A 27,882-nucleotide genomic window follows, 5' to 3' on the forward strand; every position below is an offset into this window, starting at 1 on the left:
AGATGATATCTTCTGGCCAGGCACATGGGCTGTGAGATAGGAAGGAAAAGAGCTAATGCTGAAGAGCCAGCAAAGCCATTGATGTCTGTAGTTCTGGGGACACCTACAATTACAGTTTGCTCTTTCAATTAACCTCTCCAAACACACAGAAGGTGTCACATGTCCTCATTGCTCTTTCTGTGCTCATGCTGTCCCAATGTGACCAGTGATCTCAAGTGAGAGCCTGGCTGCCTCAAGGTGAGCCAGACAGGCTCAAAGTGGGGCCAAAGCCCTTATGATGTTTCATGTGAAACAGGGATGGAAGCAGCCTGTGGGCTGTTAGAAGAGACTACTGGGATCTCGAGCTCCTTTCTTTGCTATGATATTTTTCTATCCAAACCTACTTTATCTCCCCAGTTCATATTGCATGAGTGCTACCCTATTCAAGCAGGTTTTGAAGAAGTATACTTGAAGTGATGAGCTTGGCTGCGCTGCAGAGCAAGTGCGCCAAAGCCCTTTAGCCCCTCTCATCTCCTCTTGTGCCACAGCACAGAAGTGGGTTAACAGGCCCCCTAAAACGGTTATTTCATCCATCTCACAGCCCCTCTCACCAAAGCCATGATGCTTGCTTAGTCCTTCACCTCAGTCCTCCTCGGCCTGATTTCAACACCGGAGCAACATATGTCACATGAATCTAGGAATGTCTGGCTGCCTGGCCATGCTGAAGAGATGGGATGGCATGGGATGGAAGGGGATGGAAAGCAGTGTACCCAGGCAGAAAAGGTCCCCTCATTTTAGACAGAAGGATCCTGATTTACACAATCAGAGACAAAAGCATAATCAACCCTGTTCTGATTAATTGTAGTGAAAACGATAAGAAGCTATCAGTGCAGCAGCCAGGACAGCTTAAAACTAAATATAACCTGCAGGAGGGGAAGGGAGGGTGAGCCTTTGAAAACACTTTTCTGAAGTGAAACAGGAATCTAGGGAAGATTTTACTCTCTTCTCCCCACTCTCTCAGTCTGTGCAGTGAAATGGGAGTTCCTGCCTTCCCTCTCAGATAGAAGTGCCATTCACATCCTTGGGATGAACAGCTGGGATCATCCTGCTATCACCTCCCCATGCTTCTTCACCACTTTAAAATTAGCACTGCTGAGATCAGGCAGCAGCGGAAGAAATTCTCACCCACTGCTTGCCACGGCATTCAGAACAGATCACTAAAGCAGCACCTGCCTCCAGGAGCCAGGGAGTTTGGAACACCCCATATCTCCAGCAGCTCGGGGCTGGGACTTGCTGTGCGAGCGAAAGGTTTCACCACCAGAGAGCTCCTGCTGCTGCTGGCACCTCTCACGTCTGCCGGGGCTGGCTCCACGCTCCATGTGAAGCAGCCGGGGAGGCAGAAGTGACTCCACAGTCATAAATAGCAGAGCCGCTTGGAGCTGAGGAAGATGATTCAGTGAGATATTTTGGTTGCATTTTTACGAAGGCAGTAAGACTATCTAGAGAAGTTATTTTTAGTGGGTTGAGCCCCATGATACTCATCAGTAGGCACACACACTGCCAGTGCAGGAAACATGTAGAGTAAAACCACCCTGAGGGTGCATCCAGACTAGGTGGTAAGTGCAAGTCAGAGAAGAGCTTCCTGTAAATTCTGAGCTCCAGAAACTTCATGGAGCAGATTTCACAAAGAGAGTTCAGCAACACAAAATGTCCATTCAGCCCTTCCTGGTTCATCCTGATAAATGCTTTGTTTCTGGATTAACAGCAAATTGAAATTGATTAAGCCAGCATTGATATTGTCCTACAAGGTACAGAAAAGCTAAACTCATTTGGGATAAATCCCAAGAAAGAGCAACATTCATGCAAACAAACAGACACACACCATTTAAAATAGATTCATTTGGGATGCATAAAACCTGAAAAACATTCATTAGGACTGGAAAAGGAAACACTATTACTCAGCTCTAGGCTTCTTCTTCTTTTTACTCGGTGGAAGAAAACTTCAGTCAGATAGTTTTTTAAACACACATAAACTCTAAAAATTCTCATTGGAAGAATTAGCCAGCTAATTTGCTGTAAATATGAGGAGGTGGGAAAAGAAGCAAATGAAAGGGGTGGGAGGCCAGATTATTTTTATTTTTTAATTTACATTCAACAGGAGAAAGATTTATGCATGAGATGCAAATTGCTATGCGCTATTTACACATCTGAAGAAAAACAAATCTTGAATGTAAATGCTTAGAGGGCATATTTTTAAATATGAAAGTGGTAACATTATTATAATGTTTATAACTTCCACACTGTTTAAAGGAGATTAAATTGGGGAAAAATTAGCCCTTTTATTTAAATTATAGAGTCCTCACTAAATATTAGGGCAGAAATCAAATATTAACATCTCTGTGTTTTCATTCTTGAGAGTCTTTTATAGCAATTTGTTCACCTTGCAGTTGGTCCTATCCAGAATATCCCAGTGGGTTAGCAACTGGAGAGGGCAACAGCCAATTCCAGCATTTCTGTTTCCATTGTGAAATACTATGCATGTCTTCAGACAATTAAGAAACAGAAGCACCATTTAAAAACAAGTCCACTCCATAAGCAGTCCAGATTGGGTAGTAGGATATATATGACCTGTAGCTGAACACTCTCCTTAGAATGAGGTGAATAGTACTGAAGTCTGCAATGAATGAGCAAACAAAGCTAAAAACCAGGAAGAAAACAAGAATATGAAAAAGATGAGATAAGAACAAGTAATGGCACCTAGAAGACACAGCATTGCTTAGCTGATCCATATCACTGGACTGTGCATTTTCCAATTCTCTTTGGAAAATTTAAAGGACTTCATTTGTACTAGAACTGCTCAATCTTCCATGTATTCATTTCTGGAGGCAGAAGGCTATTATGCATGTTTTTACCGTGAGAAAATCAAGGCAATAAGACCTGAGTTATCAAATCTATATGTGCTTGACTCCTGTCAGCTTCTAAAATCTTTGATTATCTGCACCACAGACTCATTAAAAAGAAAGTAAGTTTGTGTGCCTTCATGTGCCTACCACTTCTGAAAAAGTGACTCACAACGCTGCCAATCTGAGGGGCTCAAATGTCATGAGACTAGACTGCATAAACCAAAAAATAACTATGGAATTGCCACTTTAGCTTGCTTTTTAACTTTGTGAGAGTTGGATGGAGGTTGTTCTTTTCCTTCAGCTGCCCTATTTGAGCTGGACTTTAGAGTCACCTTTCCTTCATCAGACCATATCTCACCAGTGAGCATGCTAGCATAAGACCTGAGTATACTAAAACAACTGTTCTTGTAACACAGAGCAGTGACTGCCCGCAGCAACTACTCTCAGGTAGCTCTGCCCACTGCAGAAAGAAATCAGTGCAAGTCTAGACTGTGTCCTGCAGCACAAGGAGCCTTGCAGGCACACATTTCACAAACTGAACCAAAATGTCCACATAGAACACCAAAAATTTAGAAGAGGGCTTGGAAAAGGAATGAGGGACATTCCCTGTCCTACTTTCTATTAAATCAGATGAGGGAATTTCTAGTGTGATAATGAGTGGTCAAAATGAAAGAAAACCAAATCATTAGTCATGACCAGTCACTTTTTGAATGTCAGTTCATAAACACATTAAAACCGAGTGAGAAAGCACCCACGTTTACAGCCAAAGATGTGGAGGAGGGTTTTGTGGTTGTGGTTTTTATGGGTATCCACATGGCTAATTCACATCATGTTTTTGTTGATCTTTTAATATTTATGTCCAGATGCCCCTGTAAGCTTCCAGATGTTTTTGCACAGACATCAAATATGTTTGCATAGCAATTACCAAAATAAAATTTGAGGCATTTCAAAGGCCTGAGAATAAAAAAAGACAAGTGGCTTTTATCACTTAAAGATGTACTTTTATCTTTTTCTTCTCTAATTTTTATTTTATTATTACTATTATCTATTATTATTATTATTATTATTTCTTTATAAACCATTAGTCAGCTTACTATCCAAAAGTGGAACCCAATCCATCTACTCTGACTGTCCTGTTTAATTGCGGCCTCTGAAAATTTTAGGTTTCTGTTGGCAGATGACTCCTACATTTTCTAGCAAGAAAATTAATTATTTTTATAAATAACTAAATACCTTCACAGGTGATCTATCTGTATAATTTAATCACCGATTCAGTCTTCAGTCTGTTCCTGAGGTTTAAGCCAGAAATATTCCTCTGCAAAAGAGAAGAGACTGAAGGAGCAGGAGCTACTATGTGCCTGCTGGCTTTTGGGTTCAGTCCTGAAGCAGTGGGCTCTGCCTTCCTGCCTGGTGTCACAGCATGGTCCTTCAGGAAGCTTCACAAGCACCCCTGGGGAAGGAGGTGGAAGTAAGCTGCCTGTTCATCGCTGCTTTCTCTGCACCACAGCTCTGGCTCACAGGAAGACCTTGCTGCCCCAGAGCATCTGCTTCCATGAATAGATATGCAACTAAAACAGAGCCATCATAGTGAATTCAGGCTAATTAGGAAATTATCTAACACTTGCAAATGTCTGCAGGGAAAGGACTCCTAGGAAGTGGGTGCTGGACAGCAGACAGGGATTCTAGATGAGATGCAGACTGTATGGGTTGGAGTTAGGTAGGCTTAAACTCTTCAAGTTACATGTTCTGGCAACTATAAAGCAACCTCATGCTTCCCTGTGTTTCTGTATTGTGTTGGGGAAAAAATGCCAAACACCTAAAACCAAATGTAATCTAAGTGCCAAGTGTGGAGAGAAAGAAACAAAACCTATCTTAATGCTGGCAATTATACCATATGCTAGAACAACACAGTGAAAAAAAAACCTGTGTTCCTCCAGAGTGAGAAGATATCACAGGAGGTAATTTGTTTAGCACCAATGCTCAAAGTGACAGTCCAGCTGCCAAGTTCAGGGGTTTCTGTGAGAGAAAACAGGCAGTCTTCTTGTTTATGTGCTGAGTGTTCACTGTAGTACATATTTTGGTCCCTAAAATAGTCAACAAGAGTTTTGCCAGTGAGTGCAATTGGGCAAAGATTTTTCCTTTGGCCAGCAGCAGCAGCAGCAGCTTCACTGCTCTGGTGAACTGGTGTGTCCCTGGATTTGCCCACAGAGCTTCACAGAGACAGAAGTGGGTGGCAAACACAGCTGCATGAGTTATATTTGTATTTAGTCAGCTACAAGTGAAATTACACCATAATGTATTTAGGTAAGAATTTTTCACTGAGAAACAAATATTAAAGTGTGTGAATGTTTGTCAATATCTTCTGTTAATCGACTAAGGATTGAAAGCATATATCTACATCCCAGACAGCAGCATGAGGTGGAGATGGCCAACCACTCTAAACTGGCTTAGATACCAGAAAAAATGTGTCTGCAGCAGCATTATTTCAAACTCCCACTCAGTTAGAGCTAGCTCAGGCATCTCCTTCAGTTACCTTGTAACCTGCAGTATATTCTAATGCTATGACATGGAGAGAAAATTCAGAGAGCAAACAGCTGGGAAACCATAAGATAAATTTTAAGTTATTTTTCAGAAAAATATATCAGAACTTGCTAGAGAAATTATTTCCTATGCACATCTTTCCTAGTCTCAGTTCACCTCTTTAGCTGAAAAATTATCTTAAAAAGAAAAAGAAAAAGAAAAAGGATTAATCTGATTAGCATCAGGAAATCCATGCAGACATTATTCCGCACTGCTACTATCAAATGTCTTCTTAAGTCCATAAAATCAAACACAGAAACCTCTAAATGCAATCTGTGACCTTTAAAAGGTGAAACAAAACTAAACCACATCTTAAAGCTGTGCATCATATGTTCAGCTGTTGAGAAACACTGTGGTTTCCTTGAGCCCACTGAAGCAAAGTTCCCACACGTCAACAACAAAAAGCTGTAATGAGTTGCACCAGTTATAGAATTCACTGAAACAAAGGGAACTCCTCACAAGCCTTCCTGAAGCTGGTGATTCTCAAGCAATTCAGGTGTCTTACCTAAATTATCTACCCCCAGAATTTATGGACTTCATCTTACAAACACAGCCAGCCCTGGAAGCTGCACTTACTGTAGCTATTGCAAACACTGACCATGAAACTCCATTTTATGATTCTCAGCAGCAGAACCACCTATTCACCTTTTGTTGCTTGGCATTTGCTAATGATTTGTCCAGAGTCAAGAGAACATTTTTGTCCCATAGCACTGTCTTGAAGCATTTTTGTCTCTGTTTATTACAATTATTTTTTTTATCTTTCCTTGTAACATCAGGCTTTGATCACTGTCAGGGACTGATTAATGAGCAAGATGGACATGAGATGTCCTCTGGGAAGGCAATTCTTACGATTCATTTACAGTGGTGACATCTGTTTGCATCCTACTTTAAGAGCCCATTTCATCATCCAGTAGTGGCCAAGAGGCATGTCCCTGGAAATCTATATTTGTAATATGGGAAGCAAGACAAAACTTTACCTAGTCAGACTGCCAAGGGGAGTGATGGAGTTTAATCGTGAATAGGGTGGTACAGCTGGGTTGACAGTTGGACTAGATGATCTTAAAGGTCTTGTCAAACTTTGACAAATATATGATTCTAGTTATGAGTGCTCTGTCTGCTTTGGTCTTGCCCAGTGCTCTCAACTTGTCATGGCAAGCAGTTTGACCAAGGCTAAAAATGAAGGGCATATGCACATGCCAAAAGCCTGCAAACTCATGTGAGTGGTTCATTTAGTAATTTTTCCTTCCTTTTTTTATGGTGTTTTTGATAAAAAAGAGTGTTTAGCCATGAAAAGTAAGTTTCACTATAACATCAGTAACTGCAGCATTAAAATGACTGAAGCTCCTTTAAATAAAGGACACCAAGGAGGTGTGGGGTCATCTGTAGCTGTGCACCAAAATTACCCTAGTTCTTCCCCCACTTTGCCACTTCTAGTCAGGCAGGAGGTCACAAAAGAGGCCAAGGTGTACATGATCTGGTAGGATAAAGCTGCCTGGAGAGTCACATGAAATAAGGGAGCCTCAATCTTTAGGCTGCAGTTGATAATCATGTCTCTTTTAACCAGAAGTCTGTCCTGGCTGTATCACAGCATCAGGGACTTTTTTCTGTGCCATGAACCTCAGGAGCCTTTCACCCATGTCAAGCCCTGGCAGTACAGCTCAGGAGAGGGACCAGCAGGGTTCTGTGTAAACACTGGAGGTATAGCCCAGGGTACAGCAGGTCAAGGGGGAAGGGCTGTGCAGCCCTCTGTTACAGCCCTTAATGGTTGATCTCTTATTTTCTTACAGGTCTAAAAAGGTATTTTAAGACTTTCAAATAGGGAGGAAAAAAAAAAGGATAAAAAATAACTCTAATTGCAAATAGTGGCATAAAACCTGTGCTGTTCAGTCAGCCTTTTTCTACCAGGTAGTAGCTTAACTGTCTGTTTTTAAAAACTATTGCCTTGCCCTCTTAGATTCAATATCTCTCACATGATTAATGTGCTGGTGTCTTATTAACTGCTGTGTTAGAGGAGCTTCTGTACTCACCACCACCCCCCTTCTCTCACTCCTTTTGTAAAAACCTCAGTGCAATCCAGCTGCTCTGACTGGAGGGTACTGCACCTTCCGACAAAACATCATAAAGAGCAAAGAATTACCATTTCCAAGTAATCCATCCCATAAATCAACCCTCGCATTTTGTTCTGAAGATGGTGAGGGACTCTGTGAGTTCTCCCTGTGTTCACATTCACATGACTGTCTGTCTTCAGAAAGAAGAATAAGGAAAAAAAGGGTATGGTGGAGAAATCAGAAATGGCTAAATCATTCCAGCATCTCATTGATCTTATCTGGAGTTCCCTGGCTGCTACAATAATTTGAGACTGTTGAAAATTGCCACATTATCTGATTGGTGGTCTTACCAGATGCTATTTTATCGGGGTCCAACTGGATGAGAAAAGCAGGACGTGGCACGACCTTGGTATCTCAGCGCCTGACCTCAATATCTAATCAGTCAGATGTCTCGCTGAGGCTGCCTCGGGATGCTGTGCATGTCCCTTCTGGCACCAATTCATTCAAAAGACGTTTGCTTCACACCAGTATTAGTCCCCAGCACACAGACACAGAGCACCTCCCAGCACATCACTGCCCTGCCTGATGATGCTGCAGCACCTGAGGTTTAACATGCTTTTCTGTAAAGCTTGGGCAGCCTTTCTCCCAAAAAGCTTAGTTTGCAGGACTGCACACAGTCAGCAACATGTCAGGATCCTGCTGGCACAGCAGCTAAGGCAAAGCAAGTCCCCCAAACTCATCTCATTGGCTTTGTGTGAGCTGTACAGTAACGTCCATCAGCACAGGGAACATTACTGGCAGAGCGGTGCACCACAGACACTGCCACATGCGCTGTAATAGGGAGAAACTGAGTCTTGCTTCAGACTGGAAATTGAAGGGAAAGCTTTTTAACCTAGCTCTAATAGCCATTAGCTGCATATCTGGGGAAAGCATTCCACATCTCTGTGTTCAAAACAAGACAGAATTTCACTTATGAGAATCCCACCAAGGCAAGGTTATAATGTCTGTTAGCCCCAGGACTCTCCCTCAGAAGAGGAGAAATTCCCCTTCCATTCCATTGGTGGAGCAAGGTGTCTGCACAGCACCTATGATCCTCTACCCATAGCAAGAGTAAGTGGAACCATATCCAGACCTTCACCAACCCTTCTCTTCCTTTTCTCCTTGCTCTATCTGCAGGAGAGCCTCCAACCTGGCAAGATCCTGCGGGAAGATATATTCTCTGAGGCAAGTCCCTGGGACATGGTCACCTACTGTCCTAGCTTCTTGATCTTCCACAGTGGTGGATGCTGCTTGAGGAATTACCTCTCAAAACAGCAGTCATTGCTCTCTGCTGCCCTGTTTAACCGATGCAGTATGAACAGCATGGTGGGGGAAAAATCTGGGCTTGACCCACCTGAGGTATCATAGACCAACAAGGGAAAAGGCTGCAATAAGTGAAACCTGGAGGACAGAAAAATTAACCATCCAAGGAAGATCACAATGCTCTAGCAGTCATTCTAAAAAAGAAGATTAATAGTTTCTCCTTCAGTTTATGGCTTTTAATTCCATTATATGTGTACATTTATTGTACAGGTTTGTTTTTTTTTTAAGGTTGAAACTAGAATCAAAGATTTTGATTCTCTTAAGCCTTTGGTATAACCCTATTTTTTTTTTCCTGGAAATTACTATGGGTTTCTTTATTCCTGTACCATTTAACAGAATTTAATGTGGAATTTCTCATAAAACAGCAGCTTCCTTTCCAGTTATCTCCATCCATCACCTCTGCTGCATGTGGTGACTGCTAACAGGAGTCTTGGATATGCTCTTTTCACATCAGTACCATGCACAAACCCTGGTGTTTCTGCACACAGGAAGTGTGAGAAAAAGGTGTCCATTTTATACCAAAAAGAAGTCTCTTGCAAGCTCTTGCTCTGGGGGTAAATTTCCCTGTGCAGTTAGTAGGGATTATAGCAGGAGAGTCCATCAGGCAAAATAAAGGAGCAGTGCATTCTTTGACCAAGTCATGGTTAGCTGTTGCTGTTCCAAAGTGTCAGAACATTGAAATCCATTACGTCCGGGGCAGTCTTGGAATTTAAAGTTCAGAGACCTATGCAAGTCTTTGCAGGAGGTGCAAAGTTTATTTTTAATGCTGCTATAATTTTCTCCTTTGCCTGAAGAAGATGATGATGATAAGAATTTCCGATATATTTTTTGGTTCCATTTGGGCTTTATTTCCACTGTGGCTGAGCAGTCATAGAGTTTGCTGTCTCCTAAAGCCAGATTTAAATGCCTTTAAGGTAGAAGAGTTGCAAAATAATCATTACTTTATTTTGACAAATAAAGACTATTTAGTGTGTTTGGAGTCTGGCTTTTTACTAAAAGAAGCAGAGTGTGACAATACTTGTGGCTTGCAATAGCAATCTTATCAAGCAGGGCTGCCTGCTGTCCCCCGACTGCACACAGACCATAACCCTGGACAACATCCTGTACTCGTGAGGACATTGCAGCAAATTCCAGTCCAAATAAAGCTACAGAGCAGATAAGCAATTCCACCTCAACACACACAGATGCATATGCACGAAAATGTCCCCATATCAGGACCTAGATAATAAACCCAAGGATGCAGCCAAGTGCATCTTACTTGACTGACAATACGTAACAGATTGCCTTAGTGTGTTCTTTAGGAGAAGCAAAACATACAATTAAATAAAACTTGTTATTGAAAGTAACCCCCTCCCCCCCACCCCCAAAAATAGATGTCAAGCTCTGACTAGATAAATGTGGTATTTCAGGTGGAAAATTGAATGGACTTAACAGGAGTAATATGAACAGTTGGTCCTGGAAGAGCTTATAGACTGTAAATATTGCTCATCGCTGATGCTAACACAATGATGAATGTATCAAAATATTAGTATCAAAAGACTGCTGGAATAGATTTGCAATGTTGTGGAAAGCGTGAAGGGGGGTAGCTGTCCTTCCCATGGCTTTACATTAATCTGGGTACTGGCTGATAGCAGGGGCCATGAGCACTATAATTAGATTCTGGAAATGTATATAGGGAGGAGGAAATGGAATAATTAAGGTAAGCTATCAGATGCCTGTCCTCATCCTTTTTAAACAAGCCAGAAATATACCCTGCACTCGTTCAGCATGCAACCTTCAAGGGGAAAGGTGTCAGACACTGTAATTGGTAGAACTTGAATGCTGCTCTACTGGTGTCCCTTTTTTAAGGAAACCTATTTTCCACACCAAAATTGATCCGGCAAGGTTGTTATCTCATAATGCACACCTAGAGAGGTACTATGAGGCCTGAGGGTAGGAAATAGCAGGACACTTCACAGCCTCTGTGCTGCACCCTCTCTGGGAAAACTCACTGCTGAGGCAACAGGCTACCTGGTGAAATTATAGGTATAGGTATGTGGACAGTGTGGGATTTCCTTAAAAATGCATGGGTGAGGCATAAAAAGTGCTAATGGATCTGGCTAAGTCTGACAGCTGAACCAGGTGAGCATTTCCTTCCCCTTCTGGGGTGCTGCTAGGTGAGAAAGCACCTGAAGGGCACACTGACTTTTATTTAATTATCCTGCCCTCCTTAAACAACAGAGAAAAGCCAAGGAACCTCAACAAACACAAAAAAAGAGAATAATTTTGGTGTGGAAAATTATTAGACATTATTCTTAAATATTTAAAGGACACTGTCTGCTGGTTTGGAAATCCAGTGAATAATTTAATACTGTTTGACAGAATCTCTTTGGGTCAATTATTCAGTAAGTGGATTAATATATTCTGACTAAAACAAAGCACATTGCATTTTGGTGGGCATATCTCATTACATCACATATTCCATGTCACATTGCATTGCAGAGGATGCCATCATAATAAAATGGGGCAACTTGCATTAGACAATGCAATCAGAATAATTTCCAAATATTTTTCTAAACCTTTCTGTTCCTGTTTCTCTACCTGATCTATCTATATTTCTCTGTTGAAAAAGGGAAATAACCATGGCAAGAGATCTGATCAATTTATTTTTAAAAAAATCTTGTTGGAAACTGCCAGCAACTCTTGACCTCATTATAACCCTAAGTATCTTATCTATACCAAACACTTTAATTTTAGAATAGCATCTTTAAAGCCTCAGGGGGGGAGAGAGCATCTCTTGATGCTTGACAGCAATTCTCTAACACTGACATGGTCCAAAACAGATATGCTTATCAAATCATTGTGAGGAAAGTAGCTGTAATATAGGATCTCAAGGGCAGTGGGGATACAATATAGGTTAAAAAAAGGACCCTTGAGATTTTGAGAGATAAGTAGAAGGCTTCAGAGGCAACAGCTGTCTCACACCAGGGAGGGTTTTATAGATAAAATTGGAATGGAGGGTCCTGCTTATGTTTCAAATCACCAACAGGCATACCTCCCTTTCCTGTACTTCCACTTCTCATTCTTCCACAAAAATGCTCTGAAGAAAGAGGTATGACTTTATTTCCAAAATCCCATAGTGCTAGGTGTGGATGACATTTATTTTAGTAAAGCTAATTAAAAATTGGATTTTTTATTTTGTGGGGAATTCTCAGATTTTTCAATATTCCTTCAAGTAGAATAAGGATTAAAAATCAAAAATTTCATAACTTTACTGTGAAATAGAATATTCCAAAAGCAATTCTATAGCTATTTATTTTTTCTAATAGCAGTATGAATATTGCAACATGGTGTAAAACCCAAAACTGTGCTGTAGAGGACAAATACTCAACTTTCTGGGAGTGATCTGAGTATAACATGAGATTTACTTCATTAAAGTGAGGTATCTCTGAAAAAAGGTTTCCTTTTCCTGCAGTCAATATGTTCTGACCAAATCCCTTTACCAGCTCAAAATTGTAAACACACATATGCAAATATCTGAGGTCTGAGTAAAATCAGAATAAAAATCATTACAAAAATAAAAAGGTACCGGTTCCTCTGCTCTCACATGTGCATTCAGCAAAATCTACTACTTAGAAAGGCTAGGATGGCACTTGGCCTTTCCCAGCAGCTGCTTTAGCAGAGCAAAGGGCATATCTAGGAAAAAAAAGATTAGTTTTCTTCTAAACATATCCTTAGGGTGACTCAACAGGAATTTTTCTTACTATACTTATGAATGGGAGCAGGGATGAGGTCAGGATAAAGCCCCAGAGAAGCTTGCAAGATTAATTGTGAGGAGTCCCTGATCCCCAGCACTAAATGTCCCCACGCTCATGTGCATCTTTGCCAGACAATCTAAACAATATCTTCTCCAGAGGTGGATGGGAATCTGTCTTCTTCTGGTCTCCAACATAAGGCCAGAATTCCTTCCTGCAGTCCCATTGCTGAAACTGCTAAGGCCACAAGCAAATTGGCCTTCTCACATTCTGCAGGATCATGTAAAGAGAGGGTCAAAGACAATTTAAGAGAAAAAAAAAAAAAACACCACTCAAACCAACCTTCAATGCCCAAACAAGCTGGGGTGGGAAAATGGTCAGGCTTTTAGTTTAGTCCAATTTTCTTACCCAATTCTTTGTGTTTTTTGTTAGGTATCACAGCACAGCAGAGCAATGCTTCATGCTGGTCATTTTGAATGTCCAAAATAGTTTTTCCCATTCTACTAATTGGGAAATGGAGACAAAGGGAAAATCATCATTCTGAGAGCTTAGAGGTTAGTGTCACAAACCTACACAGAGCTTGCAGCTTTAGCTGTTGGCAAGGTTTGAGGTTGGAGTGGCTGACATGAAGCCCTCAGATCTGCACTGACAGATGGCAGTGCTTCCACAAACAAACTTCCGCCTTCCAGACACCCCCCAAGGAGCTCCTTTGCAGCAAGGTAACTAGCACTGATGAAAAGGTACAGCCTGAGTTCTCCCTCAGACTATTCAGTAATAAATATTAATATTGAAAACCCCATAACCACCTAAAAATGCATAACATCAAGGCCTCCTATCCTTGACTTTTATGCACATAACTTCACTCCGAGTCAGCCTCATTAAGCCTAGCTGAATAATTTGAATTCTTAAGTGTTTGGAGGGTTGAGAATTGAATAAACATAGCAGAAAGCTCACGCATCCTCCTTACATTTTTAAAACATGTACTTCCAAAGAGATGTCGCAAGAAATATATTAAAGACAATAGTTCAATAGGCCTAGGAACCTCGCCTGATGTATGGGGGTATTAAAGGAAGGAGAAATACAGTTGAACTAATTTCTAACTTTTCTAAATTCTATCATGTCATACTGAAAGGAGACAGAAATTTATTACACAGATGGCTAAAATATACATGCATACATGTACACACACACACACACATAGATATATTTACCTTGAATGGCTCCTGTAGGCAGAGGCAGAAAGTGCTGCGTAGTCCCCCTGACTCATGGAAGGACAGAAGCTTGGGTGGGTAAGGGATGTGGGACTGGGGGAGCCTAGGGAGCTTGTTCTGGATCTGCAGTACTGTTCATGGGCATTTTAGGCAAGGCAGAAAGTACAAGGATCACTGGCTGCAGCACAAGACAGCCTGAAACTGTCTGGAGGGTCTGGGCTCTGCCCCAACATGAATGCTGTGACATAGAAAGGAAAGCACTACCAAGAATTAAAAAAAAAAAAATTATATATATATGCAAAAATGGTTTCAGAGTTCTTGGAAACCTCAAAGGTTTCCATTATTTTAGAAATACAGACACTCTCCAACCATTTCACACAGGCAGCAGAGTCTTTTTGCAAAGACAGGAGAACCAGAGGAAGAAGGAAGCGTCAGAATCAAAAATGAAAGTGATCAGGTTAGATGTCCTGATGGAGCTGTTTAAAATGCCAGCTATGGCTGATGGCGTTAGTTTTTTTAAATGCTCTTTTTAGGATTTATTACTATTAAAATCTCTGAAAGAAGACACAGAAATGAGGCCAATTTCAGTTTGAATTTCAGTGGTGCAAAGGCAGCAGTGACTACATCCAGCCTCTTGGAGAGCACAAGGAAATGGTCTCCCCAGTAATGTGTGCTTTAGACTCTCATCTAAAGGGTTGCTGTCCTGACAAAGGGTATATCAGTTCTGCAGAAAATTATTAAGTATCTGGTTTTTCTTCAGTATATCTGACTTTTTTTATCATGAAATTTTCCAGATAGAGAAGTGAGTATTTTCTACATAAGTGAATACTTTCTATATTCCTAATTTCGGGAACTATCTGAGTGCTTTCTCAAATAAGGGGTGGATTTGAAGCACTCATTGAAGGGCTATTCATAAATAGGGATCTTTTTTCTGAACAAGAAATGAAAGATGAAAGGAAGACCAAAACTATTTTGTAGATAAGGTTTAACGCAGAGTGACCTGCCAAAATGAGGGGAATCATTTCCATTTTTCACTGATGCACCAGCAGAATTTGGGCTTCAGGCTTACTGAAAACAAAACAAATGCTGCTCTACTTGAAAGTAGAGTTACATAGGAAAAACCCTTAGGAAGAAAAATTCCAATTAAAAAATATCTAGGAAAGATCAAAGAAATACTCATGGCTTAACTGACACCTGTAGTTCTCTCTCTAGTTACAAGGAAAGAACGGTTACATGAACAGGAGCATGCTCCCAGAGGGAGGAAATGTGGCATTTGACAGGTGCAAGACACCAATAAATGATGGGATATGTGGAACAGAAGGGGTCATCTATTTCATTGAAAATTGTCAAGGTTCAGTCTGCAGAAGATCAGAAAGAGATACTTAAGATAAAAGTTAAAGATGAAAATGCTTTTTTTCTCCTTTTTTTTTTTTTCAGGAGGAGGATAAGAAGGAGGAGGATATCAGTCAGAAAAGTAACTGAGTTGGAATTTAAATCGAAATTTGCAATTCAGTGCTATAAAAGTATGGTGGGACATTCTGTCTTCATGTTAATCATGTAAATTAGTTCAGGGCTGAATTCTGCTCTTACAACCAGAAATGTCTATAATATAATATTGCACATGTTCTGAACACTGTGGGTTGTATAGTCTGCTGGAATTGTCTGAAAAGACCAACTTTCTTGTGCTTAAATTTTACCATCTCTTCCAAAGAGGAGGAAGAAATAGGCATCAGCCAGTGAATGTATGAAAAACTGATAGCAACAGCAGCACAAGGCTAGAACCTGATGCACAGGTGCCCAAAAATCAGTGTTGCTGAGCACAGCATTCAGAGTCCTGGCCAGGAGGGAAGCTGCCCTCTGCCCTCTCTTCACCCTTGCTCTTGGTTTGAATCTGGTTTCTCCTTGTGCTTCTGCTGTTCAAGTGAAGCCTTGTGATGGTATAAGCAGAAATACTTCATTGTCTCTTTTGCCGTAGGCAAGTGTGGCTGAGTGCAAGTGTATTCCCATTAAGTCATGGGCATTAACTTTGTATTACAAGTGGGGAACTAGGAAACTGCTACACAGTCTCCAAATTGTTTTATTTCTTTCCTCCCATCCTCCCCTGAGAAGGAATGGATTAGCAGTCAGACGCTTTGCTTTTTCCCTTCAAAAAAGGGGAGGAAATGGCAGCTTGAAGCTGAGAGCAAGACTTCTCCATAATATAAAAAAGTGCACTGCTCCTGATGTGAAAGGAGCTACACTAATTTACATCCACAAAGACTGTGGCTCTCTAGCATACTGAGTATCCCCTGCTAGTGTTGCACCAGGTTTTCAGCTGAGGTATACAACTGCCCAGTGCTGACAGTACTGTGGGGAATTAGTTCTCAAAAAAATAAAACAGAAGCAGACATAGAAATGCCTTGTCTTTCATTATGTGGCTCTCACAGTGAAGACAAAACCAACATTCCTGTCAATGTCAACAGGATCAGAATATGGTCCTCAGAGAATATTTCATATTGTTATATGCTTTCATGACTCAAACAAAATTTCCTTCCTGGGTAACAGCCCTGGTTTATGATAGGAAATAAGTGCTCTGTCACACCCTGATAATTAGTACATCACAGACAGAATGTAAAACCAGGCAGTAAAATGGCATTAAGTTTCTGGCAGAACTTTGAGCCACATATAAACCATAAACAAGAAGACACAGACAAGACATGGTTGTACTCCTTTTCAGAGAGGCTGGTAATAGAAAGGTCATCACCTCAGGATAAAAGAGAATACTGAAAATGAGCTCACTCTGCAAAGCAGTTACAATGCCATGGCCCTGCTTCATATTCACACAGAAAAAAATCTCAGCACAAGCAGCTTTGACTGTGTGCCCTTCTTAACATATAAGGAACTTCTTAAACACACTGGGAGCTGAAGGGACTACAGTGAGATAACTCACTGACCATATGTGATGGAGATGGAGAAGGAAGAATCTGCTGTGAAATGCTGTGAAATGTGGTGGGGTTTTAAGGATTTTTAACAGAGATTATAATTTCAGTGTTCTGAAAAGATAAATGCAATTTATTAAGCACTGTTCTGAGAAAGAGAAAGGAGGGAAGAGAGTATATACAGCAAGAACAACACCGTGCAGGTAAAAACAGTGTTTTTACCTGCAGTGAAGACAGCAGTGAAGAAATAGAGACCCAGGTTTCTACCCATTGCAGCAGAAAACAAATTTCTCACACTTCACATCCATGAATCATTATCTAGAAAGGAATAACAAAACTTTAAGAGAGTAAATTAAAAAAACAATTTAAGGACTCCAGATACATTCATTAAACCAAACTGAGACTCATATATTCAGGAGGAGAAGAACATGCAGGTCTTTTCAAAGACTTTTTTTTTTTTTTTTTTTTAATGCCATGGAAATTAATTACTCAGTACCAGAAGTTGAAACCCACTGCAAACTGCTGATTTGAGTGCAGATCCTGAATGTGCAGAAGGCCAGGGAAAACCCAGATTAAATGGATGTGTGGTCTCTATCCCTTTCTGGTGAGCAGGTGTCCACACCCCAAAAAAACAGTGGGTAAACCGAGAAGCAATGAGGCTCTTGGCCCTGCCAAAGACTCTGCTGTGACCATTCACCTACACAGCAGCTGGAGGAAGATTTGTTTGCCAACAGGGCCCAGAAGAATGTTTACAGCGAAAGTGCAATGGGAGCAATGCACCAGACTGCATTTGGTCATACACAGCTTCAGTGCCACGCTGCATTTCCCCCAGTGGTAGCTCCAATCCACAAGTTATTGCTAATATTAACTTTTTAGCTGAGTTTCCTAAGGAAATGAGGCTTGGGCAATCATTTTTTCTGGCTGGTTTCCCCAGTAATTTTGAGCCTACTGGCTGATGTCAGCCAAGTGGAATAGATGGACAGACACTATGTTGTTATAAATTTTACAGAAACAGATGTCTGGAGAGGAGAAATTTATCCTCTACTAAAGGAAAGGCTGCAGCATGAGATCATAATTTAGGTATCAGAGGATCCACACAGAAGAGGTCTTTGGATGGAAAAAATTCTTCTGTAGATGCTTATGATACCAAAAATTCAGTGGGCACTGACACTTTTAGAGACATCAGAGTCAGTTGGCCTAGGTAGAAGCCTGCAGGAGACCTGGCTTCATTGGTTCCAAAGCCTGCAGAAGCACTTGTGCCCCCTCTAAGCACTGATGCATGCTGACTCACACTGGACATTTCCCACATGACTCTGTATCCCACGGCATTTCCTGTTCTCAGAAGCCCTCTTCGCAAGAAGCCAAACGCAAAGGATTTCCTTCCAATTTCTGAGATTATCTTCCTTACTTATTAAAAGTTGGTTGATCATTCTCGTGCTTTTCAGCCCACCTTTCATCTTTTTTGACATCAGTCAATAGTTGCAACACATTGTAACACTGATACCATCAGCAACATCTCTGTAACATTCCCTTTGAATTCATTATCTACTTAGTGTCGGCATTAAAACGACCCACATCTGCTACATTAAATGGATAGTGCATACCTCTGTGTTTTTCCTGTGTATGTAATCCATTGCTACACCTACATCAGTATCCAAACCTCAATACTAAAAAAAGCAGACCTGAGTATCTGTACTGGGTGGTGCCACAATACATCTGGTGGATTTATTTGAGCTCACTTACATTTTCTCTCCTGAAGAGTTAAAATCCAACACGTGAGGGCAGACTTACAACACCAGTTTGGCAGCCCCCTTTTTCAAGAAAGTTTATGTTCCATTTAAACAAAACAAAACAAAAAAAGAGAGAGAAACAAAACCTCATCAACATCTTGACTAGCTCCTATTGAAAAATACGTCTCTTTGAAAAATTCAGGACATTCCTCTTTGCATTAATTGACACCTTATTAGTGGAATGAATGTTGCCAGTCTTTTCTCAAGCTGCTTGGAGGTGAAGAGACTCTTTCCCTTTACCAAAAACAACAACAAAACATCCCAAGAGAGAGAAAAGAGAAAAAAGGAAGCTGCTGAGAGCCAGGCTACTTATTCATCTTTGAACATTGGTTTCCATGGGAATAAGTTTGGTTCTTTGTGGAGGCTGAACAACCCCATGCAGTCTAATGCTTCCAATACTACATTTGTGTGGTCAACTTTCCTTTGGCCTCCCCTTGTCCCCTTCCTCCTCATTCCTGCTCAGCAACAAGACTGGTGTGACAAAAATGAAGAAATCATTCAATGAACTGGCTGAATTGGGTTTGAACAAAGCTTGCTGAAGCCATTCTACTGCCACCAGTAAAACTTGGAAGTCCTCACAGCCTAAAGCACAGTGGCTTCCAGTCAGCCTGTCAAAACTATTACTCAGCCTTTGTCTGCCTCAACTTTTCTATTTTGATGGTTTCTGTCTCAGTTTTTAACATTATATTTAGGTGTTTGGTTATGGAGTTTTTTTTTTTTTTTTTTTTTTTTTTGTTTCTGCAGCTCTTCATTGTTGCTTAGTTTTGACAGATTATGTAGAACATACAACTCTGGTCATATTAATGTTTAAAAGTGAATTATTATCTCTAGATCAGGAAGGGCATAGTTCACCAACAACAGCAAAAAGGACTATACAAACTGAAAATTGATTTGGGATGAAATCTCACTTAAATCATGAAGCATTTTTGGTACATTAAACTCTTGAGCTAGTCACTCATTTTACTCGGTTTTAAACCAAGAAGGAGAACAAAAGCAACATGACATTCCTGTCAGAGAGGAAAGCAGATGAAGACTGGGTGATCTCAGTCAGGATGCAGCAGATGTTAGAGAAGAAACTCATGGACTGTGTATTCTATTTGATCTGACTACAATAATTTCCTCGTCTTCTTGTAATCTATTTTGACATACTTTCTTTTTAAAAGAAACTGTTTATAAATATATTACTCAGAGGCTGCCATGCCTCATACATTAATCCTCATCATTTTGCTAACTGTCATGATTTTTTTCTATTAAAGGAATAAAGGAAAAGCATGTTATCGCAAATCACTAATAAAATATTTAGCACTTCCTATTGCTCTACTTTAAAAACTTCTCCTTCTTAAAAGCTTCTAGAGTCCAAAGTTTTTTTGAAAAAATGAACAAAAGAAAAATATATTAGAAATTCATGAAAGCCATTCACACACAGAATGCCAGGACTACAGGAGTTTTCTATTGTGAGGATATTTCTTCCTTACAAAAGATTTTGTATTTTCAGATTTTGTAAAGTATTTTCTTTGCAAGACAGATATACTGATGGGTTTTCAATTTTTAAGTCTAAGATTATGTCTAATTGCCTAATTTACTTTACCTACCCCTTAGAAAACTTAGCTGAAACTGCAGCATTTCATACAGAAAATCAGGATGAAAGTAGCTATTGAAGCACAGAGAAATTGATCAATCATTTGATTGTCGATTCACACATCAGTGAATGACAGGTAGAACCATTTTAGCTTTATCGTTTCTATAAGGATGTTAGCAATTCAGGCCAATGGAGATCCATTGTGATAATGGAAGTAATAAAGAAAGCTGTAGCTTAGACCATGCACTAGCATTCATGGCAGTACATCTTCTCCCCTTACTCACAATCAGATTAAATAAGAGAGATGTTAGAAACCCACAAAAATAAAGCTGCCAAAAAACTACCTTCTGTGGATCCAGATTTTAATGTTACATGTGCATTTTTTTTCCCTTTTTAGTTTCAACTCAGCTGAGGCCTTCTCCACCTTCCTACTGCATTTCAGTCTAGTGCACATGAAAGGTAATTGTGTGAAACACGTATTCCTAACGTAGATATATGTTTCAGGAAATAAAATACACCAGGTTATTTACCCAAACAAAAGGGAAATGCAAAACTAACATTCAGAATTTGCCAAGTCTTCCCTAAATCATTGCACACACCCACTAAAAAAGTGGGAGTGCACAGCATTACTGAAGCAAACTATCAAATGTCAGGAGAGCCAGTTTACCCAAACTGAGTAAGCTTAAGCAAAACACGAAAAAATAGTCCAACTTTAAAGAGAAGTCCAACTTTTCACTCTGAAGTGCATCTGGCATGGAAATGTTTGTTGATATGTATCCTTTAAACCAGGGAGAAGACCCAATTTTCATTAAATTATACTTCTAAGACAAAGTGAATTGACGCCTTCGAGACATTTTAGCATAAATAACTAAAATGCAGAGGATAAGCACAAATTTAAAAGACAATTCACACTTCTGTTATTCCTTGTCCTTCAACATATAACAATCCAAACCTGAGAAGCATGAACATTTTGTAAAGAGAGAGGCATCAACACACGAGTTTCAGTTCAGCATAGACTGGTAGATTATAACAGGAGTTAATATGGTCTGGTATGGGAAAGCTATAAAAGCTAACTCAAACCCACGACCTTCAGAACATGAATTTTGATGAGAAGCCATCATTGGAGACTGAAACAAAGTTAGAAGTCTAATAGAGAAAATTTATTGATTTTTTTTTTGTGGGGCTGTTAAGTTATCAGGAAAATATGTGTATAGCAAACATCAGATCTCTAGCAAAGCAAAACTGTTTTGGTCAGAGTTTCACTTACATTCCAGAAACTTTCAATTGAGAAAAAATTTTAAAAATAGTTGCTCAGCACAACTGGAGCCGAAAGACAACATGTTCCTCTGCCCTGCTTCAAACACTGCCTTCCCAACAGAGAAATTCCTTCAGAAGATCATTGGGGATGGGAAGCTCTTATGAGGAAGGTTACAAGGAAGTAGAGCCATGACTTCCTAAAACAACCTGGATGGAAGGAGGAGCAGGTAAGTGTTCCTGGATTTAAACAGAAGCTACCTTTCCAAAAAGAGCAGTTGGGTATGGCGATACATGTTCTTGGACTGCTACTTAGCAATGTGAGGGCTGGGGTGCTGTCCCAGAACAGGAGACTTCCATGTGGCTCCTTATTCTGTTGCATTGGACACAAACTACTAGAATCAATGGAGAGGGAAAAAAAAAAAAAATAATTATGCCCATATTTCTACAGCCTTGTTATCAGGGCATTTACCTGAAAGACTGAACACCTAGGGTTTAGTCCATGGCTGAACGACAGCTCAAGTTAAGTCCTGTCACTGTTTCACCATGGCAAAAGTGAATAAGTAGGAATATCCATTTGCAGTGAATAAGTAGGACTATCCATCAATGAGCTTGTTAACTTTTTTTTTCCTGTTTTTATAAATAATTCTAGTTCCTAATGTGTCATGTAGAAGTCATAAATTGGGAAGGACAGAGTCTCACACTCATTTTACAAAAGGACAAACACTATCTCCAAGGATGTAAAATACAGAAGAAACTCTGTAATTGGAAGCTTCTACTGCCTGTGCAAATTTATGTCACAGAGGAAAAGATTTGGACTCTACAAGTTAGAGTTAAAATTTTAATACTTAGTGTTTTTACTTTGAAGGTAGTGTCTTGATTCATCATATTTTCTCTCTGCAAATACCTTGTAAGCTAGAAATTTCTGCAAGCCTGTCAACTTTCTCAAATAATTTTTTTTTTAATCTTATTCATTTGTTTTCTGGAAGTATTTTCCCTTCTTCCTAATGTTTTATTTATCTAACAATGTTCACAATTTTATCCTTGGAAACCTTCTCATTTGCTTTTTGTTGCTGTTTATTTGGGTTTTTTTCTTTTTTGTTTTTCTGCAGAAAAACAGCTTGCATTTCAGTGGCAATACTTTATATTGTTGAACATCCCAAAGTGCTTTACATTTAGTTACACCCATAGTAAAGACACGGAAAGACAAATGTGGCCTTTGGGATCTCCAGAAAAGGGAAGGAAGGCAAGTCTTTCACAATCAGACCATCGTGCACTCACATGTGGCACTCTTCTTCAAATGAGCACCACTGCAGATTTGATATGTGATGCACAGGAGGCAACTGTAAGGAAATGGAAAAAAGAATGGAAAAACCCCACATTTCTTGTTTTTCCAAATTAAGAAAAGGTACCAAGTAGCATCTGGAATTCAGTGTCTTATCCTAATTCCCATGAAGAAATGTAGTCTATTTCTTTCTACCCAAAGTAATAGAGAAAAAGGCTTGTAATAAAAAGCATGCATAGATACTTTGTATATATTTTGTTCAATTTATAGCATGTGCTGTTCTATTTCCTTCTTCATCCTTTTGTATGTGTTATTTTCTTCTGTGGCAATTTGCAGAATATTTTACTGCTCATTAAATGACGAACAAAAAACAATCCATACAATTTTTGCTGCATAAAAAATATATTTGGAAATCAAACTCTAGTTTTAATACTAAAATTGTGTCATTTTATAGCTCATTCATAGCTCTTACTTACTGAAAAAAATTAATGTAACTAAGACGCATAATTTTTTATGACTGCTTCAGAAAATTTCAGTGATCATGAAGTCAGTAAGAGATATCTTTGGTCATATGATATTTTGGGCAACCAGTTGTTCAATAATTTAAACAAATTATTTTAATTTCTCATTCAGGGACATTCAACAGCCTAGAATGTGCCAGTCAATTTATATTAGGTGTGTAATGTAATAGCTTTCATATCTTTAGTCAGGTTTTTTTTAAGTTATTTTTTGAAATAATTGAAGATGAGAAAAAATTAATCTGAAACTGTTTAGTAAATACAAGTAATATTCATGGATTTTTCACAGGCTGATAATGTGGGATTATCATATTCATTTCACAGATAGCAAAGTCCTGGCTAAGTGTTCTGGTTAATTTTCTTGGACAAATTGATGTAGAAATTCTACAGCAATGCCTAGATTAAAACCTCAGTCCATTGCTTTTTCTATCACATTACTGTTTCTCAATGGTGGATTGCAAGTGTTCTTGATTGTTACATCTGACTAAATGAAATAAAATCTAGTTTCCCCATTCCATTATGTTTAAAGGTCACATATCGCTAGTAACTATTCAAAACACACATTCACACCAAAAACCTGTAGCTACTATGAACATCCTTAGCCATGAGTTTTGGTTTGATTTGGGTTTTTCCTGACTTTTAAATAAAACCAAGGAGGCAGGATCACAAAATTGCTTTTCCTGAGACTGAATGTTGCTATATTGAACAGAACAACAAAACTCTTCACTGGGACCTAGTGTTCCTTCCCAAATATTTTGTCTTGTTGGAGAAAGCTGAGAAACACAAGTTCCTTTCACAGAAGCTTTATACCAAAAATGAAACCAAAAAACCTGACGCACAGTATCCCCCAGCTGCACTACAATTGTACATACACATAGCACTACCACTCTTGTGCAGTGATGCACAGTCCTGAGCAGCTGGATTGTATGCTGACCATGACCAGTTTCTATACATTTCTCCATGCCTCAGTACTTCTCACAAACATGTCTTGAGCCTCTGAAAGCTGACCAAACAAAAGAGAGCAGGCAAATTGTTACAAAAACAGCAAAGGCTATTTTCAAGCTAAAAAGAAACAGTAAAATGGGTTTTCTAATTCACAGCTGAGCTCAAGTCTGTTCACTATTTTTAGTATCATTCTCTATTGTTAGTATTTTGTTTCTTTTCAATATGACAGTCTTTTCACCCGCAATCCATCCTCAGGCTCAATCTGTGATGCCCTATGCAACAGCTTTGCAATTGGGCTTCACTGTAAGTGATGTCTTCCACCCTTACAGCAACTTGCTAACATTGTACTAAGACAGTGAGAAGAAAAGTGTCTATAAGTACAGGAGAGTAGAGTTACTTCATATCCCTCCCACCTTTAAAAAGTTACAGTTTTGATACAAAATATTGTCCAAGAAACCAAACATTACTTCACAGGATAACATGGTTTTTAATCATAACCCACAGCGCAACACCAAGGCAGGTGGATGTGGTGGGTCCCTTGTAAGTCCCTAACTTCTCTCAGTGAGTGGATACACTGAACAAACTTACACAGAACAAAATGTAGAAGTGGTTATGGGACTCAGGCATTTAATATGCTCTCAATTTTAAAGCTGAACTTGGGCATACTTTTACATTCACTGTGAATGGTATCCCACCATCAAGGATCATTTCTGAAGGATGTATTTCATCTTTGGACACTTGTAAACCTAAACTAAACCAATCTTCCACTCAGGTCTTGTAACTACAAACTTCCAGGGCAGTGGGAGCCCTGTAGTCGATGCCCTGGAGCTGGGAGAGAGGAACTTGGTACAGCAGCTGGTGGCAATCTCGGAGTAGGAAAGGCCAATTACAAACCTGTAAATCACAACAATAGGCAGTCAGTGGCCAGTTGGACATTTACCAGGTACTTTGGTCTCACCATCCCAATCTCCCAAGGAAGAGAGAATTCCTTTTCCACTTCCACCCTTCTCTGTGGCACCTCTCTGCCAATTTAATGCAAGTACACTCTCTCTGACTTGTGGTCCATAGACACAAATTCAACATTTGCAGTTTTTTATTAATTTGACCCCACTGTTTCCTCTTCTAGTAACTGTAATTCCTCCTTTCTTTCAACATGAACTATAATTTCTGCTTCAGGTCATGCCCAGTTTATAGCTGCTCTTTTCTTCTAGTTATTTTTCCTGTCTACTCTCCAGTGATGAGTCACACATGTATACTTGCCCCCCATGTACAAACACTATTCAAAAAGAGTTACCCAATTTCTTTTATCCATTTTTTTTTCTGATCAAGGCGCAGAGCCAAAATATTACATTTAACAGACAGAACAATATTTTACTGAGCTTTTACATATACACTGGTAGTTACTGCAGAAAAAAAAACTGCTTTGCTAAATGAATGCAAGACTGAGTTTTCCTGGCTTACTCTAGTATAAGAAAGCTGCAATGAAGAGAAGAAAGATTATATATTCCAAATCATTTTAGCCACCCTCTTTATCATTATTATTGCATCCATTTTCTACTGCATTTTAGAATATATTCTAAATGGAATATTAATATTAATTTCTTTCTTCTTCATGAGAGTTCAGATAATTTTGGATAATTAAGGGAGAGAGGATAGGAGAATCTATTGTGGGGTTATAAATCTCCAAGGAATGTGTTAGTTTTGCATTTTAGTTCTGCTGAAAAATGTAAATGCTTCAATTAGTGTAAAAATCAGAGGCTGCCTCACTCATTAACAATGAGGCCTCTAACCTCTCACCTTGCCCATGTATGAATCAGAGGATTCTGAAATGGAAAAGTTGGCCCATTTTCCTAAATACAGAAATTGTCCTTAAAAAAAGTAACCGGAAAATATCCCCCTAAGTGTCCTGGCCTTAAAGAGCTAATTCATTTGCAGGAAAGGCCTATCTGGAGAAGGCAGTGTCCTGTTGCATATGATGGGGAAGCTGGTGTGCTTGTGGATAGCATTAGAGCAGACTTGAAATGAAGATAACAGGGCTGGGCATCTGCAGTATTGGGATGAATCTCCTCAATCTAAATATTCCATGTTTCATAACAAACCTGTCAATAAGGGATGTGAGGGCAGTTTTGCTGCTGTGCTCTGCTATCCTACAGCTAACACAGCCTGAAACCTCCTAAAGGCTGATTGAAATCGATTCATACACAGGTGGAATGCTACAGATCTCCCTTCTCAGCCTTTATAAAGGGAGATTTAGTGGGAGACTTTTTATTTATTGAGAGATTTGTATTATACCAAGTTCAATATTCCTCCAGTCCACAGTTACCCAGAAAGATACACTTAAACAAATGCCTGATGTATTCAGTGTGTATGGAACCAAATAAATCAGAGAGAAAGAATATAGCTACTACCACACACATCCATTCTGCACACATTTATTTCTAAGCTAGCATCTGGGAGGCAAGGAGAAAAGCACTGCCTGGACTGATGATTATATTTCCTCAGTGAATAAAGCCTACATGTGCAAAACAGTAATGCAAAATTACCTGCTCCTTTTGCATAAAAAATGTTCATCCGCAATGATTTGATTAATTGAAGGATTAGCCTTTTGCTACAATTTTGACCTGAGGTTCTTCTGCTAATTTTCCTAGAGGATCTTCTAAGCAGTATGGCACAAGTAATATAGCATTGCAGGACTCTGGTATATTTTCAAGACCGTCAGCACTACACACAACTTCTAATCCTTCATTTCTCTCATGCATTAGTCTGTTAACATTTTCTGAGGTTTGAATTTTTTTTTAGTATATTAAGTCCTTCAGACAGGGCCCAGTTGTCCAAATGCCTTCAAGATGTTGACCCAGTTTGCACAGAGGCAGCTTTGTTTGCATGAACAAATTAGTATGGAGAAAGGTCATATTATCTCCTCATGCCACACTATCCAGCCAAAATATTCCTTGATTACTCTTCAAATCCAATCTAAGTGCTGCTACCAAAAATTACCTTGCTGGTCCATTATTTCCTCTCCTCTGCTTGTTCTCAATACTGCCTGAAATCACTCTATTGTATCTTACTGACCCCAGCTGTGTTCCCCCAGTGATATTAGACTAAGTCACTCCATCTCCACACCACTACCCTCTTTCCTGATCTCTGATAAATTCCATAACAGTTGAAAACTTCAAAATACATTCTTAAAACTCTTCTACAATTTTGCCTTCAAATCAATCCTATTGACAGTAGTACATGTATCTGAGCTGTCTCCTTATCACCTTAAAGTCTTTTCATCTCAGGATTTCAAAATACTTTGTGTCATGACAGTAAAGACTATGTAGGTTCTGGTTCAAATGCTCATGGAAAAACCACCATTGAAAAGCAATGATCACAACACTTAGATGAAATATACTCTTTGGAGCATCAAAGATCAAAAAGCCACCACAACTGGGCTAAACATCAAGAAATTGAAGTATATGAAAAGGAGGAAAATTGTTTAAAAAGAAACTAAAAGAGTTATCTGAGAGAACAAAATCCTCATGGATATCAGGACTACCAAAGAACACCCTACTAAAAGCAGAGCTCCAATGCACACTGTCTGTTAGGAAAAACTTGAGAAACAATTAAAAAAAGCAGGTGTGATGGAACAGTGAACTAAAGATTTGGTAAGTAAAAGAGTTTATTAGAATTGAGAAGGCATCATTCAAAAGCAGAAGCTGTATCCAAATGAAGAAAATAAAAAGGATCATAAAACCTGGCAGACTAAATGCAAAAATATAATTAAGCAGGCC

The 27,882-nt window shown here is 39.4% G+C and overlaps 1 long non-coding RNA gene across 1 annotated transcript in view; it reads right to left on the reverse strand.

Annotated features, from left to right (window-relative positions):
- The window catches only part of LOC137471148 (uncharacterized), a 31,756-nt gene extending 17,751 nt beyond the window's left edge, over positions 1-14,005 (reverse strand). Inside the window, exon 1 of the long non-coding RNA XR_010997440.1 lies at positions 13,818-14,005. This is a non-coding gene — a long non-coding RNA (uncharacterized lncRNA). The remainder of the gene's footprint in view (positions 1-13,817) is intronic.
- Positions 14,006-27,882: the final 13,877 nt, after the last annotated feature.

The sequence above is a fragment of the Anomalospiza imberbis genome, chromosome 3, assembly GCF_031753505.1.
Source record: "Anomalospiza imberbis isolate Cuckoo-Finch-1a 21T00152 chromosome 3, ASM3175350v1, whole genome shotgun sequence".
In the NCBI taxonomy this organism is placed as follows: domain Eukaryota; kingdom Metazoa; phylum Chordata; class Aves; order Passeriformes; family Viduidae; genus Anomalospiza; species Anomalospiza imberbis.